Raw genomic sequence first — 11,280 nt, forward strand, 5'->3', positions numbered from 1 at the left:
AGAATGGTGTAAGAATTTAAGCAGTGTACTTTTTCTTTTTACAAAACTTCAGCCTATCACTAGTATGATGTTTTCTGATTTATCACTTTATTACAGAGTTTGCCATCATATCCCAATTGAAACCCGATGATTTCTGGTACTGGATAAATCTCAGAGGAAAAAACCAGACCTGTTGCCACTGAGTTGGTTCCAACTCATGGCGACCCCATGTGTTGCAGAGTAGAACTGAGCTCTGAAGGGCTTTCTTGGCTGTAAACTATATGGAAGTGGATTGCCAGGGCTTTCTTCCATGATGCCACTGGGTGAGTTTGAACCACCAACATTCTGATTAGCTGTTGAACTCTTAGCCATTTGTGCCACCCAGGCAGAGCCCTCAAAATTGGGAAGCTGCCCATCTCACCAAGAGGCTGCTGGTTCACAATATGGACCCGTCTGTACCTTGAGTGCACAGATCCGGGAGGGCACTTCAGAACCCTCTTTCTCCTCTTAGGAACTTGTCCTTCCCCAAGCTGAGTGCCCACGATCGGCATTCTTGGAAGTTATCACTGAGCTATTGGAGTTAATGTGAAGACCAGTGTCTTCTATGGCCCTGGATATCATTGTCACCCACACCGCTTTTCATGAAACTGTGTTTTAATTCATTCTTGATTTGCAAAGGCAGATGGGTGGAATTCAGTTTCATTTTCAGTGGACAGCTATCCCTTTGTTTCCAAGGAACCAGTGAGATATGGGACTTAGCTGAACATTTTTAGGTGTTGCAATAACTAAACAGATAATCACGGTGTTGCTGAGAGCAAAAGGCAGATGAGAAGGCAGCTGAAGAAAAACCAGAAATAGAAAGAGTGCTAGGTTTTGAGTCTGATAGATATGGGTTCAGATCTCAGCTCTATCTCTTGATAGCCAAGTTACTTATCTCCTTGAGCCTCAGTTTCTTATCTGAAAAACTGAATAAATAAATTGTTACCTCATAGAGTTTTGTTGTTGTTAGGTGCTATCGAGTTGGTTCTGACTCAGAGTGACCGTATGTACACCAGAACAAAACACTGCCCAGTCCTATGCCATCCTCACAATTGTTGCTACATTTGAGCCCATTGTTGTAGCCACTGTGTCAATCCATCTCATCGAGGGTCTTCCTCTTTTTCACTGACCCTCTACCAAGCATGATGTCCTTCTCCAGGGAATGGTCCCTCCTGATAACATGTCCAAAGTATGTGGGATGAAGTCTCGCCATCCTTGCTTTGAAGGAGCATTCTGTTTGTACTTCTTCCAAGACGGATTTGTTCATTCTTTTAGCAGTCTGTGGTATGTTTGATACTCTTTTCCAATATCACAATTCACAGGCATCCAGTTCTTCTTTGGTTGTCCTTATTCATTGTCCAGCTTTCACATGCATATGAAGTGATTGAAAACTCCATGGCTTGGGTCAGGCTCACCTTGGTCCTTAAAATGACATCTTTGTTTTTTAATACTTTAATGAGGTCTTCTGCAGCAGATTCGCCCAATGCAGTGCGTCGTTTCTTGACTGCCGTTTCTATGGGCATTAATTGTGGATCAAAGTAAAATGAGATTCTTGACCACTTCCATATTTTTTGGTGAGGATTAAATGAGACAATGAAATATAAGAAGTACTTAACCCAGTGCTTGGCACATGCTAAATGCTCAATAAATTATAGATATTACAATAGTAATGATAATTATTAAATATATCTAACCCTCAGTTTCCTAATCAATAAAATGAGAATAATATTAACTACTCACTAGATTAACTGAGGAAACCCTGGTGGCATAGTGGTTAAGAGCTACAGTTGCTAACCAAAAGGACAGCAGTTCCAATCTTCCAGGTGCTCCTTGGAAACCCTATGGGGCAGTTCTACTCTGTCCTATAGGGTTGCTATGAGTTGGAATTGACTGAACAGCATTGGGGTTTTTTTGTTTTATTGAGTCCTTGGGTGGTGCAAATGGTTAATGATCTTGGCTGCTATCTGAAATGTTGGAGGGTTGAGTCTACCCAGAGGTGCCTCAGAAGATAGGCCTGGTGATCCGCTTCTGAAAAATCAGCCACTGAAAACCCTATGGAGCACGGTTCTATTCTGACACACAGGGGTTCGTGATGAGTTGGAAATGACATGAAGGCAATTGGTTAGATGAATGGGAATAATGCAGGTGTATGCATTTGGCACATAGTAGATCCAACCACTTGTTAAATTCAGTCTTTTATTGGCATTCATCAGAAGCGTATTAGCCCTGGGAATTGGGGAAAAGCCACTATATTTGGCCAGCGGTCCTTAATTATCTTAAATGGAACAATTGTCGTTGTTGTTAGGCACCATCGAGTCAGTTCTGACTCATAGCAACCCTACGTGCAACAGAATGAAACACTGCCCAGTCCTGCGCCATCCTTACAGTCGTTGTTATGCTTGAGCTCATTGTTGCAGCCACTATGTCAATCCACCTCCTTGAGGGTCTTCCTCTTTTCCGCTGACCCTGTACTTTGCCAAGCATAATGTCCTTCTCCAGGGACTGATCCCTCCTGACAACATGTCCAAAGTATGTAAGACGCAGTCTCACCATCCTTGCTTCTGAGGACCATTCTGTGTTGTACTTCTTCTAAGACAGATTTGTTCGTTCTTTTGGCAGTCTGTAGTATATTCAATATTCTTCGCCAACACCACAATTCAAAGGCATCAATTCTTCTTCGGTCTTCCTTATTTGTTGTCCAGCTTTCACACGCATATGATGTGATTGAAAATACCATGGGTTGGGCCAGGTGCACCTTAGTCTTCAAGGTGACATCTTTCCTCTTCAACACTTTAAAGAGTTCCTTTGCAGCAGATTTACCCAATGCAATGCATCTCTTGATTTCTTGACTGCTGCTTCCATGGCTGTTGATTGTGGATCCAAGTAAGATGAAATCCTTGACAACTTCAATCTTTTCTCCGTTTATCATGATGTTGCTCATTGGTCCAGTTGTAAAGATTTTTGTTTTCTTTATGTTGAGGTGCAATCCATACTGAAGGCTGTGGTCTTTGGTCTTCATTAGTAAGTGCCTCAAGTCCTCTTCACTTCCAGCAAGCAAGGTTGTGTCATCTGCATACTGCAGGTTGTTAATGAGTCTTCCTCCAATCCTGATGCCCCATTCTTCTTCATATAGTCCAGCTTCTCGTATTATTTGCTCAGCATACAGATTAAACAGGTATGGTGAAAGAATACAGCCCTGACGCACACCTTTCCTGACTTTATACCAATCAGTATCCCCTTGTTCTCTCCGAACAACTGCCTCTTGATCTATATAAAGGTTTCTCATGAGCACAATTAAGTGTTCTGGAATTCCCATTCTTTGCAATGTTATTCATAGTTTGTTATGATCCACACAGTTGAATGCCTTTGCATAGTTGATAAAACACAGGTAAACATCCTTCTGGTATTCTCTGCTTTCAACCAGGATCCATCTGACATCAGCAATGACATCCCTCGTTCCACGTCCTCTTCTGAAACTGATCTGAATTTTTGGCAGTTCCCTGTCGATGTACTGGTGCAGCCATTTTTGAATGATCTTCAACAAAATAAATGGAACAATAGCTTTATAAAACGTTCATTTCCTCACCCAGACTTTTTTCTGGGCTTCCATGTGCCCTTTTGGGAGCAGAGAGGCCCCAGAAATCCCAACAGCTCACTTAACAGATTGGCCAACAGATCAACCAGATTGGCCAACAGATCAAGCAATAAAGATTACTCATGGTTGGCATGATTTACATCTTTCTAAACAAGCGTCAAAGAGCCCTGGTGGCGCAATGGTTAAGTGCTCAGCAGCTAACAGAAAGGTTGGCTGTTAGAACCCACCCAGCAGCTCTGCAGGAGAAAGCCCTGGTGATCTGCTCCCTACAGAGCCCTATGGGACAGTTTTACTTCTTTACTTGGGGTTGCCAAGAGTTGAAATTGACACGATGGCACCTAACGACAACAACATACAAGCAATCAGATTCTCGCTGGCCTCTCAGAGGGGCTTTTGCAAATTCACCTTTCTGCAGAGCCTCTGTGAAAATGGATGCCACCCCCCCTTGGTGAAGGGAACAGCCACTTGCACTTTCTGGCTTTCAGATTGTGTTGGATCCCATGTTGCCACTGCCACTTTGGGCAAAGTACAGGTGTCACCTCTGCAATAGAGGTGGAGAGAAGAGTTTTGCATAGGCCCTCTGAAGGGAGAAATAATCATTTCAGGTCAAGTGTTCCAGCCAAGGCAGGCAGAGAGTTCCACAACTGGCCAAGAGATTCGGGCTGTGCCTCAAGAGGGCTGATCTAGAAACTTAACCCTCTGTGCAGACTGTGGCATAGTGGTTAAGTGCTACGGCAGCTGACCAAAGGTTGGCAGTTTGAATCCACCAGGCACTCCTTGGAAACCCTAGGGGGCAGTTCTACTCTGTCATATAGGGTCACTACGTGTTGGAATCAACTCAACGGCAACGGGTTTTTTTTGGTTAGATTAATCGAGTCCTTGGTTGGTGCAAATGGTTAATGATCTTGGCTGCTATCCAGAAGGTTGGAGGGTTGAGTCTACCCAGAAGTGCCTCAGAAGACAGGCCTGGTGATCTGCTTCTGAAAAATCAGCCACTGAAAACCCTGTGTGGCACAGTTCTACTCTGACACACATGGTTAACCAGAGTTGGCCAGGCTGGCTCCAAAGTCTGTTCTACTGCCTCCCTGTAATCGCTCAACCCTCTGCCCTACTCTGCGGGGAGCCTAACACCGCCCCCCCCCAGAGGCTTCATCAAGTTGAAGTCAAAACTGTAGACTTTATGGAGATAGTCTTCAGTATTTGGGTCCCAAGAAGTCTGTTCATTTTCCCTAGCCACGAGGTGAGTGGAGTTGATTTCCAGTCAGGCCAAACGATATGCAAGAGAAACACTACACTTTCAGAAACACTTGCAACTGGCAAACTTGTTTAAGGTGATAGACACTTAAGATATGCCAGGATGGGTCTGGAGATAAGATGTGGCTGACAATTAGTGACCCAAGAGAGCACCCGCAAGTGGAATCCACAGCTGGGATCTCTATAGACCCCGGCTAGATACAAATATGGGAAAGTCTATTGATTAGGATCCCTGGTGGCACAATCATTAAATGTTTGGTTAAATGTTAGCAAACCAAAAGGTTGGTGATTTGAACCCACCAGTGGCTCCGTGGGAGAAAGGACTTGGTGATCTGTTCCCACAAAGATTACAGCCTAGGAAACCCTATGGGGCACTTCTACTCTGTCCTATAGGGTTGGTATGAGTTGGAATTGACTTGATGGCACACAACAGCAATAATTCATTGATTAGGAAAAGGATTATGACACAGCCAAGGTATAGTGGAGAAACAGGCACAGTTTCAAGTTCAGTTGTATAAACTTGAGCAAACAAACGCACACACACACCACGTACTAGCTATCAACGCGACCACATACACTCTGCCCCTCCTGCAGAGCCCCCATAGTGCCTAGACATAGCTCCCAGCCACACTCCCTCCTACCTGTACTACACTCTCCCCAACAGACTCCCTGTCCTCCCCATGGCATGGACCAACCACACACAGCACATATGCTCTGCCCACCCCCATGCACACGTTATACACACACCCATCAGATAAACACATTCCCCTTAGGAAGCTGATTAATAAAACTATTTTATCTATAATTACACTTGACTGATAATAATGTCCTCAGAGCCTGCATGGTTAGATTGGCTCAGATTGTAACATCTAGATTAGGGCTGAACTCCCTTTGAACTCTGGCCACACTGCTGGTCTCTCCAGCTCAGAGATTACAAATGGCTTTAGCTGGATTCACTCCATGGAACTAAAAGGGTAAGTAGAATTCCAACTTGGCTTGGTTCTCTTTTCTCTCTGAGGTTGAACAGAGGATGGGATCTCTGAAAATACCTGGCCAAGACCTGGAGGAAGGCCCAAATCAAATGATCTCCAACCCAGTACCATGTACCCTCGTGGAGCTGCTATCAATCCAACGTCAAACTCAGATCCCATGAGGAAGTTGCCTTAAATGCTGTCTTGAAGATTGACACTTGAAAATAAACAATTTAATTCCTGGATCTGGGGGATGGGCTTGAGTGAGCCATAATTAACTCTTTAAAGTCCTCACCATGTCCTGCAAATAGTAAAATACCTGATTCTTTATGACATAACGCTGAATGGAGGCAGCGAGGAGGCCTTTTAGACTAATTACATGCTGGAACGGGGTTAACAACGTGCCGAAGATTCTTTGCGTGGCTGCTCTGACATTGACAAGGTACTTGGTAACCTGCTAGGGCTAAAGGCAGAGATGGCTTTTAAAGAAGGCAGGGGCTGGAAACTGAGCTAGACAGTCTCCTGATGTCGTTTCCTAATTAAGGCCCCCTCCTACCTCCCCCAAGTTTCAGGGATTTCAAGAGATCTTGATTGTAAGCTGGCATTCGATGCCATGGGGCTAGAGAGTTGGCTAGAAATCAGCATGGATCTTAGCTCTAGCTTAGGGTTTAAAACCAGCTGCTATCAACTCAGCTCTGACTCACAGCTACCCCACATGTGTCGGAGTAGAAACGTGCTCCATATGGTTTTCAGTGGAGGGCTTTTCAGAAGTAGATCACCAGGCCTTTCTTCTAGGGTACCTCTTGGTAGGCTCGAATTTCCAACCCTTCGTTTAGTAGAGGAGCATGTTAACCATTTGTGCCACCCAGGGATTCCAGCTTAGCATTTACAGCAGCCGAATTTAGCCAAGGATAGAAGTACAAGCCCACTATCTAGTGAGGTGCTTTGGGGAGGATCAGAAGGCCTATCTGTACAAATAAGCAAGGTGTAAATCAACCTTAACCACTGGATTACGGCAAAATGCCCAAGAAACAGGAATGAGTTCTGATACCAGCCAGCTGGAAGAGCTCATTGTTATGGCCCCATTCTGCAGGTGAGCATTTGGCATTTCAAAGTCATACAGGGAGACCCAACAGCTACTATTTTTCAGTCCTACTCAGAGCCAGGTGTTACTTCAGTCATCTGTAGAACTGCCTCCAACCTAGGCTGTTGTTGTTGTTTACCTTCGAGTTGATTCTGACTCCTGGCAGCCCCGTGTATGCAGAGTAGAACTACTCCACAGGGTTTTCAAGGCTATGATCTTCCAGGAACAGACTGCCACATCTGTCTTCTGAGGCCACCTCTGGGTGAATTCAAACCACCAACCTTTTGGTTAGTAGTTGAGCGCTTACCTGTTTGTACCACCCAGGGGCCTCTCCAACCTAGTCTAAAGGGTGCCATGTGCTGCTTCACTAACTCCTCAACATTTCCTATCCAGATGAAACTGGGTACAAATGCATTTCACAGGCAGGGGAAGTGAGAAAGTAGCTACAAATGACCACTATGCTTCATGAGCAGGGTTGTCCTATCCCTCAGGAGTGGGGATGGGGGCTGATTTACTGGCTAACTGTATGTACAGGGGTCTGGAGGTTCCCTTGACACTGGCTGGAGGCGCCACTTCCTTTTCCTCTCTGGTGGGAGAATGGGGGCAAGGATAGCCAGAGTTTCCTCTCACTACAGGCACTCTTTCTTCTCCTTGCATGCTCAGACACACATAGCACCTACCTCAGCTCACTGGTCCCGCCAGACTGGGCTTGGCTCGGGTCCTCTGATGTTGTCATTACCTTGCCCCGTGACGGCCCCAGCTGGGTGGGCTTGTCTTCCTCAGCGAGAGGGACATGGCATGGCTGCTTCCAGGTAGATGTTGCCTGGGAAGGGCAGCCGGCAGGTGGGTCTCCCACCTCCACAATGCCCAGGTGTCCAAAGAGGGTTAGGTGACTCTCCTGTTTTGACAGCAGCTACAGAGATGAACAGTACATTACCGAACATTGAACATTACTGAGGTCTGAGCACACTGTGGGGTGCTGACCACGGGGTTTGTGGTCTCTTGTGGAGATGAGATGAGGCGTCTGGAGCAGCTGAGAAGAAATGTGTCAGACAGAGCTTGTCAGCACCTCAGCTCCCCTGCCAAATAGTAATTACCAGCGCCTCGTGCCACCCAGGAAAGGGAGGGCAATATTTTTATCCCCATTTTATAGAAGGGTAAGTGGATGCTCGGGGAGGTCAGACAACCACTTTAACCACCCAGTCAGTCAGAGGCTAAACTTGGCCCTGAGGGGGAGCTGACTCAGAGGTTACCATGGGGCTTGAGTGAAGCCAGGCCTGTGGGGACAGCCACAGGTAGGCCCACCCAAGGCAGCTGTGGCCAACCCAACAGTTGTGGGGTCCTGCCCTCCTCAGGGCCGCGCAAAAGGCCCTGTGATGATTCCCTTATCTCCGTCAGCTCTGCCTTCCTTGTTGCCCTTATCTGACTCTGCTTTCCATTCTAGTCAGGTTGGCATTTGTCTAGAGCACAGTTCCCACCGCAGGAACTCTAGTCTGAAACACTGTGTGAAGAAAAATTTCCTTAAGTGAAGAGAGGCTGCTGTCCATATTCTCAGCTTGGGATTCACAAAGCATTGTTGTTGTTGTTAGTTGCCATGGAGTTGGCTCCAACTCATGGTTACCCCATGTATAACAGAAAGAAATGTTGCCCAATCCTCTGCCATTTTCATGATTGTTGGTGTTTGCCTTCCAACATGGAGGGCTCATCTTCCAACACTATAGTGGACAATATTCTGTTGTGATCCATAGGGTTTTCACTGGCTAATTTTTGGAAGTAAATTGCCAATCCTTTCTTCCTAGTCTGTCTTAGGCTAGAAGTTCTGCTGAATCTTGTCTACCATGGATGGCCCTGCTGATATTTGAAATACTGGTGGCATAGCTTTCAGCATCGTAGCAACACTCAAGCCACCAGAGTATGACAGATTGAGAGATGGGTGGTGGTCATGAAGCATATTAGCCTATTAAAAGCGTCGAGAAGTCTTCTAGTAAAGAAATATGTTTAATTTTGCTTAACTCAGCATTTCCCACACTTATTTGAGCAACTTTTCTTAGTAACACCAATTCTCATACCACCTGGCTAGTGTTTCACCAAACACATATTGAGAAATCCGGATTGAGCTGGTCAACTCCCCAGAGGAGGACTGTGGCTCTTGCCAGGTATGTTCCCTGCTTGCAACCCCACAACCCCCAACCATACACACAGGGCAGGCGTAAGTGTTCAGAACTGAGCGGCACCATGATTTCCCTAGTATGACATGCATGAAAACTTGAAGTACTTTTTAACACTCCTTCCCCAAATCCCTTGCATGAAGTCAACCACCATGTCATGTTCACTTTCCCACCTCCCCGCCCCCCATGATTTTTCTCTCATAGCTCTTCCTCTTTATTAAGGTTGGTGTCAAATTATCTACCACCATCACAGACAGACCTGTACTGACCACCCTCTCCAAAACAGTACCCCCTGCCAGGGTGGGGAATCCCTGGGTGTGCAAACAAGGTGGTGTTAACGAACTCCTCTGCTAACTGAAATGATGAAGGTTCGAGTCCACTCAGAGGCCCCTCAGAAGAAGGGCCTGTTCATCTACTTCTGAAAAACCATCCTTTGGAAACCATATGGAGCACAGTTCTACTCTGAAACACATGGGGTCACCAAGAGTCGGAGTCAAAGGCAACTAGTACTGGTTGTCAGATTGGCCATGTTGCTCAACTCCAGGGGGTACCACTTACAGAAAACGTTGTGAATGGTGGCTGGTGGAGTCATACAATATTGGTGCCGCATCACTCTCAGTCCCCTTATCTTGCTTTGCTCTTCTTTCCACTGCTTTTCGCTACTTGACATTGTATTCATTTATGCATTTTTGTTTGTTTATTTATTTCTTTGATCTGTTCTAGGGCATCAGCTAATTGTTGTGTGGGTTGTTCACAACACAAGAGGGCTGGGCCAGGCCTGCCGAGTGTCATGGTTGAATTGTGTCATCCAAAAAAAATCTGTCAATTTGAGTAGGCCGTGATTCCCACTATTGTGTGATTGTCCACCATTTTGTCATCTGAAGTGACTTTCTTATGTGTTGTAAATCCTGTCTCTATAACGTCAATGAGGTGAGATTAGCAGTAGTTATGTTGATGACGCAGGACTCAATCTACAAGGTTAGGTTGTGTCTTAAGCCAATCTCTTTTGAGATATAAAAGGGAGAAGCGAGCAGGGAGACATGGGGACTCCATACCACCAAGAAAGCAGAGAGCCTCCTTTGGACCCAGAGTTCCCACGTGTAGAAGCTCCTAAACCAAGGGAAGATTGATGACAAGGATCTTTCCTCAGAGCTGACAGAAAGAGAAAACCTTCCCTTGGAACTGGCGCCCTGAATCTGGACTTCCAGCCTACTAGACTGTGAGAGAATAAATTTCTCTTTGTTAAAGCCATCCACGTGTGGTATTTCTGTTACAGCAGCATTGATAACTAAGATCTCTTGCATCTTTGTTTTTTCCTGACTCCACACCTAGATTGTAAATCTCTGCACACAGTAGGGGCCTTGTTGTTGTTAGGTGCCATCGAGTCAGTTCCGACTCATAGCAACCCTACGTGCAACAGAATGAAACACTGCCCAGTCCTGCGCCATCCTTACAGTCATTGTTATGCTTGAGCTCATTGTTGTAGCCACTGTGTCAATCCACCTCCTTGAGGGTCTTCCTCTTTTCCGCTGACCCTGTACTTTGCCAAGCATAATGTCCTTCTCCAGGGACTGATCCCTCCTGACAACATGTCCAAACTATGTAAGACACAGTCTTACCATCCTTGCTTCTAAGGACCATTCTATGTTGTACTTCTTCGAAGACAGATTTGTTCGTTCTTTTGGCAGTCCATGGTATATCCCATATTCTTCACCTACACCACGATTCAAAGGCATCAATTCTTCTTCGGTCTTCCTTATTCATTGTCCAGCTTTCACATGCATATGATGTGATTGAAAATACCATGGCTTGGGCCAGGTACACCTTAGTCTTCAAGGTGACATCTTTGCTCCTCAACACTTTAAAGAGTTCCTTTGCAGCAGATTTATCCAATGCAATGCGTCTCTTGATTTCTTGATTGCTGCTTCCATGGCTGTTGATTGTGGATCCAAGTAAAATGAAATCCTTGATAACTTCAATCTTTTCTCCACTTATCATGATGTCGCTCATTGGTCCAGTTGTGAGGATTTTTGCTTTCTTTATGTTGCGGTGCAATCCATACTGAAGGCTGTGGTCTTTGATCTTCATTAGTAAGTGCCTCAAGTCCTTTTCTCTTTCAGCAAGCAAGCATTTTACTGAAAGTAGGGCCGTGGAGGTGGAAGTTCAACCCAGGCTGTGCCCTGCAAGTGG

This window comes from Elephas maximus, chromosome 7, assembly GCF_024166365.1.
Source record: "Elephas maximus indicus isolate mEleMax1 chromosome 7, mEleMax1 primary haplotype, whole genome shotgun sequence".
NCBI lineage: Eukaryota > Metazoa > Chordata > Mammalia > Proboscidea > Elephantidae > Elephas > Elephas maximus.